This window comes from Dreissena polymorpha, chromosome 9 (genome assembly GCF_020536995.1).
Source record: "Dreissena polymorpha isolate Duluth1 chromosome 9, UMN_Dpol_1.0, whole genome shotgun sequence".
NCBI classification, from domain to species: domain Eukaryota; kingdom Metazoa; phylum Mollusca; class Bivalvia; order Myida; family Dreissenidae; genus Dreissena; species Dreissena polymorpha.
This window is the reverse complement of record NC_068363.1, coordinates 34120896-34141321: the sequence shown is the minus strand read 5'-3', so window position 1 is coordinate 34141321 and position 20426 is coordinate 34120896. Positions and strand designations below refer to the sequence as shown.

The following is a 20426-nucleotide window of genomic DNA, read 5'->3' as shown; positions in this document are numbered from 1 at the left end:
GTTGGCAGTTGTCTGCCGTGACGTAGTTGTATTTGCCAATGCAAATGAAGGGTTGAGGTGTGAGGCTATTTGTATTTGCCAATCTAGATAAAGTTGTGGACTATGTGTGTTACCCGTTGTAGAATATGTGTTTTAGTTTCTTATTTCAGGTTGAAGATTTTGTGTTTGTATTTAAACTTTTAGATTTAGTGATGTACTATTTGTATTTTGCGTTGCTGTTTGAGTGCTGGACGAAGTTAATTTCTTGTTGTAGGTAAAGTGTTATACTTGTTGTATTTCACGTTGCAGGTTCAGTGATGGACTATTTGTATTTCACGTTGTAGATTAAGTTGTGGAATACCTCTCGGAGCGCTGCATGGAGGAGGTCTACTATCTGTGGAAGCGTCCAGGCGGGGATCTGGAGGCCGTCCTCAAGAAAGTGGGCATGGTCAAGGCTAAACCGTCCGTCACCATCCTGCCTATGTAAGATAATGCAATGTGATGTTCTTACCATCTTGTAATGTATGGAACAATTCATATCTTGAGGGTAATTTAAGCGCTGTTCGTATGTTGTACAAATATTCTACAATGCATATTCGATCTGCAAATCTACGATACACGTCATACCATCCACGTTGGTTAATTGTGAAAATGGTTTCAAATTCATGTGGATGAAACACTGTAAAGTCATTCATACTCGCTTTTAGTGCGTCGAAATAAATACATAATTTCTTATGATAATTGAAGATTCAATATAGAGTGACTTACATATGCTGAGAACAATCGCGATAATATCAAACGAAATTTGGAAAGAAAATGGCTAAAATCGAGACTCACTCTTGATCATGAAATTTATAGAAACCACTGCGCCAAATGAACAAAAGGTTGAACAATCACGCGTAGATTTTTATTCAGATAAAGTAACATCCTGTGGTCGTGATCAAAAGAGCATGCACAAAATCATAAAACGCTTACTAGATGGCCCATCTGAAATAGCTCTACCGTCTGGCAAAACATCCGATGAGTTAGCACAAGATTTCAATAATTTTTTTCATAAATAAAGTTGAAGGTATCAGAAAAGATATCTCTGAACATGCACTATCTCAAGCAAATTCAAAACAGAGTTATGATAATAACCCAACAGCAGAAACATGCAGTTTGACACATTTCCGTCCGACAACTGAGGAAGAAGTTGAAAAAATCATTATGCAATCCCCAAATAAATCTTGCGAGCTTGATCCTATTCCAACTTGGCTTCTGAAAATCATCAATATTTCGATGGAAACAGCAAGTGTGCCAAGATCCTTTAAAACATCACGTATAAGACGTTTATTAAAAAGCCCACCTTAGATAAAGAAACACTACAAAACTATCGCTCAGTTTCGAATCTGCCATATGTTTCAAAATTATTGGAGAAAGTTGTCAGCAAAAGAATAGATCAAAATTTGACAGAAAACAATTTAAATGAAGAAAACCAGTCTGCATACAGGAAGTTTCACTCAACAGAAACAGCTTTATTAAAAGTTCAAAACGATGTCCTACAATCATTATATAAGAAAAAGGTCACTGTCTTTGTTATGCTGGATCTCTCTGCCGCTTTCGACACCATCGACCACATAACCCTTTTAAACCGCCTCGAATAACAGTTTGGCTTTGCTGAAAAACCACTACAGTGGGTAGCTTCCTTCCTATCTGACCGCTTCCAAACGGTGAGCATTGAAGGCAAGGTATCAGAACCAGTGCTGCTGACCATTGTACCCCAGGGATCTGTGTTAGGCCCAACAATTGTATACCATTTATACTAAACCTGTTGGGGATATTTGCAAAAAACATGGACTCGGGCATCACTTCTACGCCGATGACTCGCAGCTCTACCCCACCTTTGAACCCACCGAATGAGCAGCCCAGGACGAAACACTAAATCGAGTTGAAAAGTGCCTCCACGATATCATCTCGTGGATAAATACAAATATGCTCAAACTTAACACCGACAAAACCGAGGTCATAGTATTTTCAAGCCAAAACAACGCCATGTACGTAGATGGGTTAACTATTCAAGTAGGGGACTCGACAATTTAACCATCGCAATACGTTCTAAATCTCGGTGCTTGGTTTGATTCAAGAATGAACAAGGAACACAATATTAATGCTATAAGTAGATCATGTTTCGGTCAGATTAGGCAAATAGGTCACATCAGGCAATATCTTACACCAAAAGCCACAAAATCCTTGGTCAATTCAATTGTCACGTCTCGGCTAGACTATTGCAATGCACTGCTTTATGGAACACAAACATCAGCTATCAAGAAACTACAAAATGTTCAAAACACTGCGGCGCGTGTTATCACAAGAACGTTCCGCTATTGTCACATAACACCGACCCTAAAAGAATTACACTGGCTCCCCTTAGAAAAAAGAATCCACTTCTAAATACTTACCAATGCGTTCAAAGCCTTAAATGGACAATCGCCTGTATATCTGAAAAACCTACTTGAAGTCTACGAACCAATGCGAAACTTAAGATCAAAGAACGAAGCGTTTTCATTAGTGATTCCAACGAAGATTAAATCCGTATCATACGGGGAGCGAAGTTTCATGTACGCTGCTCCCAAACTATGGAGCTCACTTCCATCAAACATTCGAGGTTCTTTAACACTGAATTCATTCAAAAAGGCACTGAAAACTCACCTCTTCCTCCAATCTTATGCAATATAAGCAGTGGTTTATTCAATTCATTATATAAAATCTCAATCATCATGAACTTGAATTAACCCTTTTAAAGGAAGCATAATTATTCCTTTGAGGGATTTTGGACTCGTGGTAATGGTATCCTGACGTTACCCTTGTCTCAATCAGCATGAACTTGAATTTACGCTTTTAAAGGAAGCATAGTTATTCCTTTGGGGGTTTGTGGACTCGTGGTAATGGATCCTGACGTTACCCTTGTGTCTGTCTCTGTTTTGTCTCTGGTTTGTCTTGCCGATCAAAATCTATGGTTACTGTGCATGTTTGTTTTGTTGTTTTACGTAGTACTTGTTTAAGTTTTAGATTTTATTGTTTCATTAATTGTCTTATAGCTATACACATAGGTTAGTTTTATAGTATCTTGTTGATCTTTCTAATCTAGGATTACTGTGCATGTTTTTACGTAGTACTTCTAGTATAATAGAGTAGTTTTATAGTATAATTGAGTAGTTTTGATCGATTTCTTTTGAAAAAGTGTTGCAAATGGTATTCGTATCTGCGATAGGTCAAATGTTCTTATGTAAAGCGCATTTGAACGTGCACTCTTGCATGAAAAGGGCGCTATATAAATCCGGTATAATAATAATAATAATAATAATAATAATAATAATAATAATAATAATAATAATAATAATAATAATAATAATACCTGTATATCACGCTGACGCCATACTCCACACATCTTATTATTTTTCATGTTTAACAAGTTTCAAATAAAAAATAAAGCATGCAGGAGATTCAAATAAAAAATAAAACATGCAATTTTAAATTGTTTGACAGTATATTATTCCTGCCATAAGTCACTGCGACAATATTTTATTTTTCGATTATAAAGTTTTAACGTGAGATTTTTTATTATTTTGTTTCCCATGTTTACGTGCTTAATTTAATTGAACTCGTTTTTTTTTGTTGATACAATTGTTCAGTATATTAGCAACGGATTTATTGAAGCTTAAATAAAAAAGTTAACGTTTTCCACAGCTCATAAATGGTCATTTTCTGTGTCATTTTATTAAACATCAAACGAGAAATATAAATACGTTTTTAACATAGAGTTGTGACATTGTCACGTTTTAGGCCGTCTATATATTCACCATGATACTGTGTGTACAGACGTTTGTATATTTAACTGTCGGCTTTAATGTGAGATGGTTTTCAACATTTTTTATCATCAGCACTAGTTGATAACGTGCTGTAATGATGAAAAACGTCTCTTTAAGGGAAAAGAGATGCGATAACTTTAATTACAGACCGTTTCTTAGGAGAGATTTTTTTTTATTAGAAGCCGTTTAGCGCCTTGGTTATAATTATTATATGTAACTATATGTGGCTTGATTGCAACAGACGCATTGCATCAGGTGTGCACACTTGATGTTGGCGCGCAATAGGTTTAATTTGTGTTATCATAAATTAAAGGCTTCTGGCAGACAGTGAAATTACTTGTCAGGGATTTTATCATGATAACAGTTTATAGTGTTTTAAGGCCTAAGATAGCAAAGGTCTTCTAACTTTTGTATACTTTTTTTTCTCATTTATAACTGAAACATAAATGTTGTTATTTCGAAATTTGAATTGCAGTAATACTAAATTTTGCTGTTTATTGAAACATTAGAACATATACAATTTATTATAAATCTAAAATAAATTTCTGCTTCAATATATTAATTTGGTAATTAAGGGGAACTTGTATAAGTAAAAACAACGTTATACTAAATATATTTGTTTGCGTATAACAGTAACTTTGTAATCTTTGGATGAATTTCAGAGGTTGTCAGACATGGATGGAAACGGGTACTATCCTCTACTTTAAAATGAGTAAGCTTGTTTTAATATGCATTTTACACCAGGTTTGTATTTGATATTTAATTATCGTTGGAATACATAATTCACGGATAAAGTTACTGACGCTGGATCAACCAATCTATCAGTCCCTAAACACACACTTTTGATTTTACACACTAAAAATAATGCATTATACAAACTACTTGCCGCAAGAGGGTGTCAGCTTTACGCCACATGCGTCAAACAGAAACCGCCATCAACGTAACCACATTTCTGTTATAACTATCGTTACAAAAATCCGTCTGTGTTATATATTGTATGCGTTTGCATATAGCAGTCTCTTACTTACGCTGTAAGAGTAAACCGATCAAGTTGGACGTTCATAATTAAAATACATGTATTAATTGTATCAAAACCATACTCTGATTGTCAAATATAATTAAATTACTCGTTTATACATGTTCTATTTCCATTACTTTTTTGACATATCATTGTCAAATCAAATAAGTTGATATGCATACTACCTGTTTTCAGTAGGAAAGTAATCTGTTCAGATTTTTTCGCCTTAGCATCTACATTATTTGTTGATGTTTTAGGAATAGCTCCCGTCACACCATTTCTACATTTCTTATCAACGCAGACCTCGCAAATACTGCCAATCTTCCGCTTGTGATCAAAGAGAAAGACATAGAACACCAGGTTTGTTACTGGTGTTACTGGTGTAACTGGTGTGAAATTCGGTATGCCTTTCTACCGGTTAAAACCCCCAAATGCCTTGTATATTTATATATGTTTGTGCGTTTGTAAAGACTATTAATTGTATAATGTTCTCGTTTTCAATGATCCAAGAAATGAAAGTGGTGTTTGAAACAAATATTTCGTAAAATAAACGTTACAATACTTTTAAACCGACATTTTGATTCTGATTATCGAACTTTATTTGCAAATTTATATGTTTGTAATTGAAATGTGCCTATACTCAAGCCATATTCTACTTGAGTGAAAAAAACTTGATTGGACAAAATATCAGTGATCTTCTTTCCCTTAACTGGAATGCCTCAATTTGGTTTGTGCCTTTAATGCCATCACGCATTGCTCAGATGATCGTCGTATTTGCAAAATTTGGAATTCGTAAAATAAAATAATTGTTTTTGTAAGTCAGTTTGCAGTGGGAGATTTTGACACGCATCCATTTCCTTTAACGCAGAAGTTGTTTTTAATTGTTACTGATTAAGCTTATGTCTTTTACGATATCGTTTCTTTATTTTTTTTCTTTAAATATCTAAAAGTAAAAACATGGCGGCATTTGTTGATCAATGCCGAGGCCAACCGAGCAGACTTTTATGTCACATTTGTTTGGTGAAATCTTGACTTAAAAATATAATCAAGAGGACACTTTTATCATTATCTTAGTTTCACCGAGTGATTCTGTACGAAACGACATCCTATGGGAAGCCAGGGTTGACATATATCCGCTGTTTAGAAACCTCGTGTGGGCGGCCATTCTAGATGTCATGGTAGCTATACACTAAAACATTTGTATCAATCCTTTATGTTGTAATATCTTAAAGCTTGCTTTAAATGATTTTTTAAATTAGTTATGTTGCATGCAATGTGTACACATGACTTCTTGTTACACATGATCGTTTAAAAAACGTGTGGTTTGAACGACGAACATATTCTCATTATTTGATTACTTCTTTGTAAAAAAACATATTTTCATTTATTTGAACGTATTTCAGGGAGATATACAAGCAGAAAGTATTTATAAGGAAACACCAACTGGTACTGATCGTCAGGTACAGTTTATGTTTAGTGAGTTATTCATCCGAAGTTACCATCCATGGGCACTTACGTCTTTAATTTTGTAATGTTATGTATATACTCGACGTCTCTAATTATTTAAAAACAACATGGCGTATTTGTATTGGCAAAACAAAAACGGTAGGTTTATTATCTACATGTATAAGTTAAGTAAACACGTTTACTTGAAATATACAAGTTAGTAACCAGATTTCATACATATTTGGTGTGTCTTGTGCGTCGGTATTTTATTTTAATCAATGTATTTCCATCCTGGAGTCAAAGAAAAAAAATCGTGCCGAAAACACTACAGTTTGTGCACGTATTTCCTAGATCGCAGTGGACATTCCGCGCTGTCACCAGTACCATGAACTGCTTGCGTCCCCAACTGCGCACGCTAAATTCAAGCGAGTCCTTAAGGCGTGGGTGGTCAGTCATCCGCAGTATGTGTACTAGCAGGGGCTGGACTCCCTTTGCGCTCCGTTTCTCGCACTGCATTTCAAAGACGAAGGTTTGGCGGAATTCATAACCTGTTGTAATGAAGTTATTATTCAACACACTCTACCCACAAATATATCAACGTTCAAATATTCGCCATATAGCAAAATGATGCCGAATATATGTGTGATTTATTTGTAAGTTTTTCTAATATACAAGTGCCATGCGTCGGTAAAAATTGAACTCCTTTGAAGAATTGATATATACATATTTTTCGGCGCAATTGAAAATTGGTTGTATTCGTGTATTTGAATTAATAATAAATACCTGTAAAGAACCGATTTTTTATCACTTTACGGAGACAATTACCGTAGTTCATTATAATAACCAGAGAGCAAACATATTTTCTACCCGTATTATACCCGTACCACTTTAGCTTTGATGCGTAAAATGTTTTGTAAGACATAATACTTCCAGCGCCATATTAGATTTAAATAGATTTCCTTTGATTTAAAACATATTTTTCCGGACTGCTACTTGCAGTACTGATAGGCGTAACGATTATCTTCAACTTATGTTGTGTTTGTGTGCGTCGTTGCGTGTCTTAGCACCGTTTTTAGGACCCGAATATGATGAGGTCATGTTTTACAAAATGCAAACGATGACGCTGTTTCGTAAAAAAGATGAAAACATTGAATTATGCTCCTTACAAGGCAACAAAGTCGATAATGTACTGTTTAAGATGTACCGTGAAAGAGTATTTTGAAATGTGTCATATTAAGAAGTGTCAATGTAAATGGATTTGGAAAGGTTGCATAAAAACCCCACTGGTGGATAATTTAACGCTGAGCACAGAATCGGATAAAAAGTGGTCAGAATTTTAAAACAACGTTTGTACCAAGAGGATAAGCTAATAAGCTTAAATCAATACCCACTCGACACGATAATGATAATAACTTCTAAATTCATTTGATATGTTAGTTTTTTGTTCTTCAAATTTAATATTGAGTGTTATTACGCATTTGTGAGTTGTAACTGTGTTTTAAAAACATCTTATATGCTATTCATATAAACTTCTTTCTGATGATTTGTTATGATAATCAGTGAACTGACAGGCATCGAACTGCATTTAGTAAACATTTGATTTGAAAAAAAGTTGTATTAGTCAGCCTAGCGAGACAATTAATAGGAATTAATAATCCGAGCTATCTCAATAATTGATCACTTAGCATTAAACAAAATTGCAGTTATTATCGAGACTAATTGTTAGCAATTTGAAGCAAGGAGACTTGTTATGTACATGTAGTATTTGGACCCAAATATTTAAACCTTTGTATGATTTTATTCATCGCTTTTTATTATCACATTTATTGGTATTCCTTTATTTAACATCTATTCGCTGAAAGTTGCTTATTCCGGTCGTACATTTGTAATATATTACCAACATATAAAATGACTGTATTGGTATTTTTCGACACTAATTTAAATCACAGTTGCGTCCAATGATTTTTTTTAATAAGAACAATATTGCCGATCTAAGCGCTTTACACATTAATAAATAAAATCGAAAAATTAAGACACGTTTTCTCCACTTTTCATTTTTTTGTCACTAAACCTTTATTAATCAAGGTTAAACTCATAGCGCCTCCAAGTAGTTTCCGTAACACATGTTCTTGGTACTCTAAAAGAACCAGATATAGTTTATAAAAAACGTATGGTCTATATCTCGTTAATATATACTCTGCTTAGAACTTGCACCATGCGTACAACATTGACACACCGGGTATGTTCATTATCTCGTTGTATGCCAAGTTCTTAGAATATTTAGAAATACTAATTGAAAACAGATTAATGAATATTGCTTATTTGTCTTGAAAAGAAAAAATAGCGATTGTGATGCAATGCAATTTGCCATTCAAACTTAATTTATTGGTATTTTTTAAAAGGTGTTTCTCCCCAAATATGTGTACAACTTCTTCTTGAAAAGACAATTCACCTGTCATCCAAGGTAAGTAAATGAATCTGGTTGGAGCAAGAATTAAACCTCTCTGCTTTACTCTACTTTCATGTGCTAAAATTTACGGACAAGACTTCGTTTGTTAATTTATTTCTGAGTTTAACCAATAGTTTGTTTAAGTAAATTTTAGCCTTAAATATCAATCAAGAAAAATGATTAACCACCATACCAAACAAAGTATAAAAGTATTTTAATTACTGATGAGTAATGTGGGAAAGTTTGGATCGATTTTTTAAATCGCAAACGATTCCAATCTTTAATAATTCAAGAAATATTTACTCACAGTATCATAGCTACAAGTAAACTGCTTAATTAGGTAAATATATGTAAATCAGGTACATGTATATTTATTTGAGCAATAACCAGAAACACATGTTCCTTTATTTTGGAGTTGTTATATGACACAATAGACCCTTTTCACAATAGGCCAAAATTTATAAGAGCGCTAAGTCACGTGACTCGCAGAACTCCAGAACGAGGCTGAACGTGTAACGATTTACAATAGTCACACGCAACGTCGCATCTGATTTCAACCTTTCACTCTTTTGAACATTCGGCGATATAACGATTAAGATATGACATTGTCAGAATAAGTAATAAATTATGTACTTCACAGTTTGAGTGTTAATACATTTAAAAAGTCTTGATTAAAGTACTTGTTTTTCTTCATTTTTTCACACATTTGACACTCTTTGATAGAGCTTTTTTATCGCGCTTTTCGAATAAAGATCTGTCTTGTTTATTATGTGGTTTAATAGCCCCTGTGTTCAGCACAAACCCATAATCTCGTTATGATCAGAAACGGTGCCGACAAATACTAAATAACACCATTGTGTCATAAACCACCCGTGCGGTAGATGCCTGGTCATTGGACATCATTTATGATACCCCAATGTCTATCGTGGTAGTAGTATTACGTAGTCATTTCTAAAACTAATGTAACGCCAAATACTCTAACTAAATATTTTATAGATCTTAGCAAGTTTTATTATAATAATAAGTGAACGCTGGACATTCGTCCTAGCCTATTTTTCACGCAGGCGGACATTCGTTCCAATGTTTTTGACAACCTGAACATTCGTGCGTTCTTTATTTTGACAATGCGGATAATGGTTCCTACATAATTTTGACTGCCCAGACAGTTGTTCCTTCGTTATTTTAACAGCCCGGAGATTCGGTCCTGAATATTTGCTATCCCGGTCATTATTATCACATTTATTTCAAAATAATATGACCCTCTTGGCATTTATTTGGTATTTTAATGTGTCGTTATTAAAATAGTTTGTTGTTTTTTGTTGTTCTCATATTTTGTGTAATACTTTATAATGTTGCATGTAAGACTTTATCGTGATCATAAGAATGATAACGTTAAAAAGATATTCGAATATATCGACTTACAATGACATCTGAAATTTGCGAAACCTTGCAGAAACCGGGGCGTGAAAACTGTGTAGGAGCGAATATCCGATCTGTCAAAATAATGTTGAAACTATTGTCCGGGATGTCAAAATATCGTGGGAATCAATATCCGGGTAGTTTTAACAACGTATGAACGAATGTCCGCCTTGTTAAAATTATCGTAGGAACGATTGTCCTTGTGAAAGAATGTTGCTTAATACCAATACGAAGAGTATTCGTTAGTGTATAGTAGAACAAAATTAAAACAAGCTGTTTCGTTGACCACAACGGGTTTATATAATGTTTCCGAAAAATACAGACAAAAGAGATTTATTACATAAAGTGATATTTATTTATCACTCATAATCACGTTTAAAGAGAAATAAAGGTGCATGCATAGACAGTTCAGTTTGCTCCACGTTCGTATTTTTTCACCTGTATAAAATAATTTTTCAATATTGTCTTTCACTGTAAAAGAAAATTAATTCAAGTTAAAAAAAAGACATAACATTTAAATAGTGTCATATGCTTTGAATTTTATATTGCGTTTTCTTATGATTGAGTTAACACACATCTTGCACGTTCGATCAATCATGAAAAGCAGTACAGACCAACAAACATACTTTTGAGAATTTAAGTTATATAATAACATTTTGTATTATACGACGTATGTATAGATTTGTTTTGTGCATTTATCAATGTTTATTCTTCAGACCACATTTGCTCTGAAGATCGTGCGTATCTTAAAATTTAATAAAGATGACATAAAATGTACATACACGTTTACACTAGTGGTACTAAATACTATGGCTTTAAAACATGACTAAGGTGTAAGAATGTTTATTTTATGACCCCCCCCCCATCAATTTATTGACTTAACAACACATGCATGTATGCATATGTTTGCCGTTATTGTAACCAGTGTCAGTACTCATGAAAATCCCTAATGTAATTAATAAAAACAAACTGGTTTATCATCAATATCCTCCGCCAAAGTTCTATACACGTTCAGCCTCGTTCTGAAATTCGACGCGTCACGTGATATCTAAAAATAGCAACAGCGGTAGCATTGTGAAACTGGTCTATTTCTAGCACACATTATCACAAAGGCTGTCAAAATATTGCACTTAAACTATTCATTGGATAGGTGCACATTAGGTGCATGCATTTCAATTAATTTCATTGTCTTTGTTGAGGGTCATGGATGTTAAAAGCATTCATATATTGGAATTCTGCCCCCCCCTTTTCAGAATACCTGGCCGTGTTAAGTCATTTGATAGCATTCCATGATCATGAGCTGTCCAATCACATGGAAGGGTTTGGATTCATACCAGATGTATGTAGACCGTTACGAATATATAACCTATTTGCTTTCCTAAAATATGCGTACGGAATATTTACAATGGCCTATACTGTATTTTCTTGTTTAACAATTTTATAATCATCTCGGGTAACTGATCTGTTTAACTTTTCAATTATTTTAAATATAATAAATTAAGATGGTCGAAGGAATTAAATTCAAATGCATATCGCTTTTTGATTAACTGTTATATCTTGTTTGGTTTGCTAAACAGAAACGTGTGTTTTACGCGAGGCAATTTATTTGATATTTGGCGTGTAATATCATTCCTCTGGGGTCAAATGGTCTTGATATGTGCGTTATTTGTTTCCTTTATAAAGTATATAGTGGAAGTTCAAAAATCATCTCACAGACTACAAATGTGCCTGCGTGGGAGCCAAGATATTTGATCGTTTACATTATGTTTTTGTTCTGTTCAAAGCTTGTTCAAATAAGGCTCCTATGATAAGAACTGGCCGCGCCAGAGTGGGTTGTGGTGGGTGTCGCCCACTTGTGTATATTGAGATGTATAGTGTATATTGACCTGTATAACGTATATTGACATTTATAGCGTATATTGACATTTATACTGTATACACGATCTCCTCTGAAATCACACGACCCTGAGGTTTCGATATTTGGTATTAACATAATACAATGGTCTAAAGAAGCTTCTTCCTTCTAGTAGATTTTTTAATAATTGTATATTGTGATACACTTAAAAAATTTCTTCTCCAACCTTATACATCTATAGTGTACTATTAATGAGTGAACTAAAGAAAGCGATCAACGGCAAACATAGGCCTTTTGTTTATTTTGCAGTTGTACGCTATACCGTGGTTCTTGACTATGTTTGCACGTAAGTTAACTGGTCTTTTGGTGAATGCTTGAAACAATCATTCACATAAACATGTTTATTTTTGACTTTTAATGATGCGAAAATGAGTGTCGTATGTCAAAAGTCCCAGCGACTATCAGGTCCTTCTCTTATGTGAACTAACTTAGAATCGGTGAATTATTGTTAAGCTTTCAGTGCTTGATTTTTAACTCAACCGAGACAGATGTTGAGATATTGTGTGTGACTGTTCGGAATCGTGTACCGTCAACAATCGGCTTACCAGTTTTAATGAAACTTCACAGGAATACTCGTTGATTGAACATCGTTCACAGAATCAATCGGTACGGTCCGCTGCTTATGTGGAAACTTTTTCAGAAAGCGCAAGGCTATGGGGTTTCATTTTTATGTGTTAAATCGTATAGAAGTCACCTTCACAGATTTGTCAGAATATGACTGAGGGTAAAAACTGGTCACGTTCAAAAGGTCAAACGATTTATTTAGACTTTTATAGTAATCTATGATTAAACATCGTCACTAAAATAATAAGTTTCAGAGGAAAATTACTTTCCATGCAACATCGTATTATGAATCTTAACAAATTTTTTTAAATCATGCCGCTTAGGGAAAAATTGTCTTCGAGCTGAGGTAACACGTTTTCCTTATGGGAATATAGTTTACCTTTTTAAAATCCTTTCCCAATATAAAGAAGTGAAACTCCAGCTGCTGGAGCAGTATTGCATTTCTTATTATACACAATTTTGTTGTCCGTTATTTAAGTGACCAAGTGCCAAACCAATACGACTCAGGACAATACGAAACAGATTTCACACAGTGTAACAAAATACTGGAGTCACCGTTTTGAAACGGTCAATTCAAAGCACGTGGGGTTCAAACCGGTTAAAGAGCGCTCAACCTCACACTTGGCCCAGCAACATTCATGGAACATGTAAGTGTACATAAAATTTAACATCATAGCATCGCAACTCAAATTGAACAATAATAAGAGGGAATTAAAATTTATTCAATTCGAAGGTTTGCTATGTTTTATGTTACTCCAAATCACATAAACGCTTTCTATAATGCCCTCTGGCGGGTTGCAGAAACTTGGCAAAAGCCCTGTATTTTTTTCATATCCATAAACTGGTCCACGCGCAGTTGCTTCCCATTTTCATTGGATTTAATGAAGTTATAATGAACTTTGTTAATAACTCCAGCCTTCGACGACTGTCCAAGCATAAATGGGGAACTGAATAAGAACCAGTTTCCACATGAATGCAGGGATAAAGGAAATGAATGGTTCAATCCTCTTTTCAAATTTTACCGTCTGCACTCTCTTGACAACAGCTTTATTTAGTGGCAACGTCAATGAAGTTAAGGTTATTTACTCAACACTTTCAAAAGACTATGATGTAAATGTTAGTGTTTATGTAACTTCAACGTTCCTGCTATATGCTTGAAATACTTCATTGACAACATGTTGGCAGTATGAGTTTTTAGGAAATTTAGTTTGAACGAAATAAGAAAGACCTGTACGAAAGAAACATCAATGAAAACAATGACTTATTCTGACGATACATTTATCCGTCACGACAAGTAAATTCCAGAATAATTCCTCATTTCTTACTTTGCGCGGCTGCATTTAAACTTTGCATTAATCCACTTATAACTTAAAACACATTTTAAATCGAAAACTGCCTATCCGAAGGTTAAGCCTCGTCATATCTGATGATGACCGAGTGAGGCATATGTAAAACACAACCTAGAACTGTATGACGTCAATAAAATAATCGAATTATTCTGTCGATGTCGAATGAACAAGACATATTGTTGTCAATGTTATTTTAATTTATTTTGGTATGTGTGATTGGTTTATGCAATAATAGCGAAAATACAAATTTTCTCGGACATGATCATTTGCGGGCGCTCTCAAAATCCGTTCCTGCGCACTTGGTCATGCCCTCGAAAACATGTATTATCCCTATAGTGTTTCTCTAATAAGGTAGTTGCGGTTGTTCTCCTTGGTTCAACATAGACCCTGCTCTAAATTTGACTAGTTTTCCTTATATGTATTTAATGATGAATACTTAAATAATTGTTTCTTCTGAAACGATAAGACCCATACCGTTGGCATGTGGTATTTGACAACTTTTTTATTCTTAACCAGTAAGTCATAGATGTTTATAGGTAAGTGCATACTTATTGATTTCACAGTAGACTTACACTGGTATTTTTTAAAGTCAATGGCATTTATGGTCTAGTTTTCTCATGTATACCACTGTATAAAATGTATTTACCGTAACATTTGGCAAATTGTCTGGCTTTCATAGTTGTAAATAACTAAATATTTTCATTTTTACCTATGATTTACAGATGTTTTCCCCCTACATAAAGTCTACCATTTGTGGGATACACTGTTGCTGGGGAACTCCTCGTTTCCGCTCTGTGTTGGAGTTGCCATTCTGCAACAGTTTCACGATCGTCTGCTGTCATTTGGTTCTAACGAGTGTATATTGTTGTTTTCCGATATGCCATGAATGTTGTATGCTTGAACGGTTTTTAATAAAGACCATTTTTAAATATACCTTAGTGACATGGGCAAAACGATCCAAAATTTTCTGCATTTGTTGTAATAATTTTTTTATAACTATTGCTGCTTATTTGTTTGTGCTTTTTTCCACATGTACCATTCAGTGTTTTAACGAACACATTCGTGACGTTTGACTGGCATATATTTCAGAGCTCGACATTCAGCAGTGTGTAAAAAACTCATTAAGATTTTCTGCAGGACAACCATGAGCGCTACCTATCGCCAACATGCCCGACCTGTTGCGAAAAAAGCCGAGGAAACGCCGAATGCGTCGTATTACTCACGTGACTACAACGATCAGGCTTCAAATGAGTTGGTAAACATGTTTTTTATGTTTTAAACTAAGCTTGTAATATTGAAAAGGGGTATGATCAACGATACACGGGATGCAATAGACATGTTAGAATGGATTGCTCAAAGGTTCCAAAAGTAGAAAAAGGTGTTGGTTTATGACATGACATGATCGTATTTTATTCAAAATGTCCTGGTCTTTAAAGAACACTCACCAATAATCGGTTCTTTAAAAACAGAGGTACTTAAGTTAAAACATTTAGCCTGAATAGTTTTATAAAGAAATGCAACAGACCATTGAGCCCCGACCCTTAGCTTAAAGTTGGCCGAGTGAAACTAATATAATTACACATGCGAAACGAAAATGTTAAGTATTGTGCCATCGGGTCCTTTTGAAAGACCAATTGAGTGATGTATATTGATGTTTTTACACATAATCATTTTGAAGCTCATCTTATGTTCTTCAGTCGATGGAACCATTGTCGTTGGATGAATTGAAGTCGGAGAAATGCCCGCGGAGAACTTGCTGGAACTGGGTGACTACCTTAGTAACGGCGCTCAACGAAGCCCCACGAAGACCACTACTAACGTGAAACCAATGCTGCTGGTCATAGATGTGAGGAGTCCGGACGAGTATCCTTTCAGTAATGTTATAACACGAGTCCTTTATTGTTTGGCAATAAATTAAACTTTTCAATAATGTGTTAGCCGGTGATGCCTTTATTGTTAATAGACATGAACATGTAAGTTCTATGCATTAATACATTGTTATTATTCGTGCAAAGCTTTTATGAACCTAACCATATGATTGCATTCGTTACAAGAATTGATGCTAAAAGAAGGTGCGTAATTTTCAGTTAACGCTTTAGATTGCATTGGGTAATTTCCTTCCGGCGTTAAAGGAAAATGAAATTAAATGATTATAAAGTGCTCTTTTTTATCAATTAACATAGATGAAGTTTATATTAAAATCACCCAAAATATCAACACTCGCACTGTTTGACAATGCCTGGTAATACAGTGTAAAAATGTTTACATTGGTTATGTGTTTTGATCAGTTTAAGATAATATTATCATTTCATGAGTGGCTATATGTAAACATTTTCGCGCGTGGCAAAGTATTATATTTGCATAAACCGTTTTCGTAGGCGACCCCAGTTTAAATCATTTTATATTTGCTTTTGAAGCAATTGCACTTTGTTGCATGATCAATAGTTTGCTTGCCTTATACAGTTGAAACAAAGGTTCTTAATTAAAAAATGACTTTTGCTTATGTTTAAGAGTTCATTTTTATTTTATTGTATTGGATGATTCAGCTCATATATGTAATTTTAAAACCATACCTTTAAAACATCATTTGAAACGTATACTTGATATTCGAAAACATGTGCAATTGATTGTCGTACATTTAATGGCTGTGATTTACGATGTATGTTAACTGAAACCAATCAAATGTAATGCGCGGTATTTTATTTATTACACCTTGGTTGATGTACTACTTAGATAAAAACGCTATAACTTTATTACCTGTTAAAACATAATTTGAAGATGTTTTATTTGTTGTTAATTTTTTTAAATTTTGCAAATAGCATTCGTCAGCTAACGTTATTTGTGTACGTACGTAAGTAAAATGTTAAATCCTTACCGTGTATACTTAAAGAAGAGTTATTACTTTTATTTTTAAAAATTCAAGCTGATAAACGAGTTAAGGAATATATTGACGTATAAGCTTTTGGGATCGAGCAAACTTTAGATTGTATACAATTTACTGGGACAACAACCCACTCTTAACATCTGCAACCGCTCTCGTTTTTTTTTCCAATTTGTATAATTTTTATAAAGTTTCAACTTTATCAAGCTGATTCATTAAGGAATATATTGACGGCCTATGGAATTCACTAGAAGGAATTTCTTAAACTGCGAATTAAGATTCCGACGAGGAACGATGCCCGGAAGTATCAACATTCCATTTCAGTCCGCATTCTCACCTGAAGTTGATTTTGTACCATGTGCAGCTGTGGCGACAGTTAAACAGAACAGAGGTGAAGTGATGGTCGTGGCGGGCTTTAGGGGCAGAAATGCTTCTAATGTAAGTCAATCTATGAGTTTCTGTCCATTTGATGTCGTATCCTACATATTGTCAGTTGAAGTGTACAGAAGGAGCTCTGCAGTTAGCATTTCAAACTTGTCTGGTCCGTTTTTTACGAGAAACTCCGGCTAAAACATATTTTATTTGCATTATACAGCTCCAAATCTGCAATTTATCCTTTAAACAATGAAAAGGTGTACTTAAATCATCGTGTTTGGTTGCATTTTCCGTTAATTTGATTGAAGTTATTGGCATTGGAAACATTTATTGCTTTTGTAAAATTTAAATATAATTTCCTACGCTTTATAGTATTAAGGAAAACTAGTGCGTGACATTGTTATTGATTATTTTCAAAATGGCCCAAAGGTTGTTTTACTGTAAAGTGTCAAATGAGCAGTACAACAATTGGCCCAGTGACACCCCATTTGCACAAATATTTGTTTGGTACTTTTTCAATCATTTTTAACCCTAGCACTATAACTCCTTAGTAAACTCCTAACAACAAGTTTCGTTGAAAGCGATGGATGCTCCCCGATGATGCGCTTTGTCAATCTATGTGTTAATAACCACCTAAAAAAATCTATTATTAGCCTCGGTGACCTTGACCCCAAATGACATCAAGCGTCATCAAAAGGTAGAGGTCTATATATGTAAGGTACCTACATGCCAAATATGTAAGAGATCAGTAAAATATTGAAGGCGCTATGAAAAACTGTAACAAAAGTGTGACGGAAAAATATATAATTAGCCTCGGTGACCTTGACCTTTAACCCAGTGACCTAAAAACTCATCAAAAGGTAGAGGTCCATGCAAGGTACCTACATGCCAAATATGAAAGAGATCGGTAAAGTAGTGAAGGCGGATGGCCCTATGAGAAACTGTAACAAAAGCGTGACGGAAAATCTATTATTAGCCTCGGTGACCTTGACCTTGAACCCAGTGACCTCAAACCTCATCAAAAGGTAGAGGTCCATGCAAGGTACCTACATGCCAAATATGAAAGAGATCGGTAAAGTGTTGAAGGCGCTTTGAGAAACCGTAACAAAAGTGTGACGGAAAGAAGGAAGGAAGGAAGGAGGACAAACTGGCCACTATATGCTCCGCCAAAATTTTATTTCGGGAAGCATAAAAATATAACACTTGTTTAACCCTTTCCCACACAAAAGCAAAGTGGAAGTGGCTATGTGCAAACAGCATAACTTCAGAACAGCCTGTGAATAAAACGCAGGCTGTTCAGGTTTTATGCTGTTTGCTGCTCATCAGTATCTAAGGGTTGGAAATGAAGCCTTTAAAACTTGGATCTAGTAAGAAAGGTCTTGAATTAAATATAACTTTCTAAGTGACTACAAATGCGTCAAAATACGTATCTAAGGGGTAAAGGGATAAACAAAAAGTAAGGATTTGTAGTAAAAAACTAAGAAGATTGCCAGTAGTATTACAAACAAATAAAACTATGTATTTAAAACTGATAATATTGTCTTTGTGAAATTAATCTGCAGATTCATTAACCCATTGTTCTCAATAATTAAATCAAATACAACTGATAGATTTACCATGCCAACACATTGTTTAAAACAATTATTATAATACTTGTTTTCCTCAATAAAAAACAACTTATTTCGTATTCATTTAAAATTAATAAAAAACCCTCAAATCTCAAGATTGTTTGACCTGGAGATAATAAGATATTTGTGTGGAGTGTGTCCTTCAGCTTATCAGTTACTGTGTTACTGATTGTAATCTAATAAACCGTGGGTGACTGTGCTCTCTAGGGGTCTAAGGTGACAAAATAAGATAAGACTGGATGCATATTTAAAAGGGCATAAGGCACTATTTGGATTTTTTTAAATTAATAAATGACATTAAATAAAAATGGAAACTAACAAACTAACAGCTCATAGATTATGGGCATTCAATAGTGGTGATATTATATTGTTAGTAAAAAACAACTGCATTAATTTATCAAAAAGAAACTTAACACATAAAATTGTCTATTTGGTATCTGAAAAATCTTTTCTTGCTGAAATTGTGATGTGCACACCATCAATGCATTTGGTTACGTAATATCCCATATTTCTACAAATTCACTGATGGTATTGACACAACTTACATGTAACTGTAACAATAATAAATATTAATAATAATTATAATGCGAAAAAGTTTCCACCGTAGATTTTCATTTACAAGTAATTGATCGCCTGATAATAAAGGCCAATTTGGTGCAGTCACACCAGCAACCAGTATTCGATTTCCATTCTGGGACCAGGGTCCATGTAAATTGTTTCGGTGGTAACAATACAATATAGGTGGAGCTAAAATTAGGTACTCTGGTTGATCCACGTGGCACATGACCATGTCAACTTTAAAATATGTTTTTCAGTGAGTCAGAGATTAATGCATAGAATTAAGCTCTTAATATTGAAAATTCTTCCCACATTTTGAGTCTTAACTGCAGGAGCTCCAGGTTAACACATTGTCATAAGCATGATAATACATATTCATCATCACACACTGTCATGTAATTATTCAGGTGAGGAAGGAACTAAGAAATAAAATATATGCACACATGCACACATTTGTTCACAACCTGTGGCTTTCAAGCCTAAAAGATGCAGCAGACGTAAACATCCTCAGGTGTGAAAAAATGATGTTCAATAAATTAAAAATAATCTACAGTAGATACACTTGATTAACCACACAGACGAAATCTACAGTACTGTAACGACACTGAATTGCACTTAATTATGTGAATAATTTCATCATTGTTCAATTAATGGATTTTTTTCAACATTTGACCAACAAAATTTTTGTTGTAGTAAATACATTCAATACCAACAACAAAAAAATCAATTATAAAAGTGGATAACATCCATTAACCCTTTCAGTGCGGGAACCGAATTTTAAAGGCCTATGCAAAACGTGGCGTCTCATCAGGATCCAAACTGTTTGCTATTCTGATAGTATTCTTTGAAAAAAATCAAAGAAAATGCTAATTTTAGAAATTCAGCAGACGACATTTTAGCAGACGACAAATTTCCCAGCATGCAAAGGGTTAAGGGGGCAGAGGATATATTTTTGCCCAAATTTCAAGTTCCGAAAGGCAGCAAACAGTCAAATCCA

General features: G+C 34.4%; 1 pseudogene; it reads left to right on the top strand.

The window, feature by feature from the left end:
- The first annotated feature begins 355 nt into the window (after window positions 1–355).
- LOC127845949 (TBC domain-containing protein kinase-like protein) lies at window positions 356–17438 on the top strand (annotated as a pseudogene).
- The last annotated feature ends 2988 nt before the right edge of the window (window positions 17439–20426 follow it).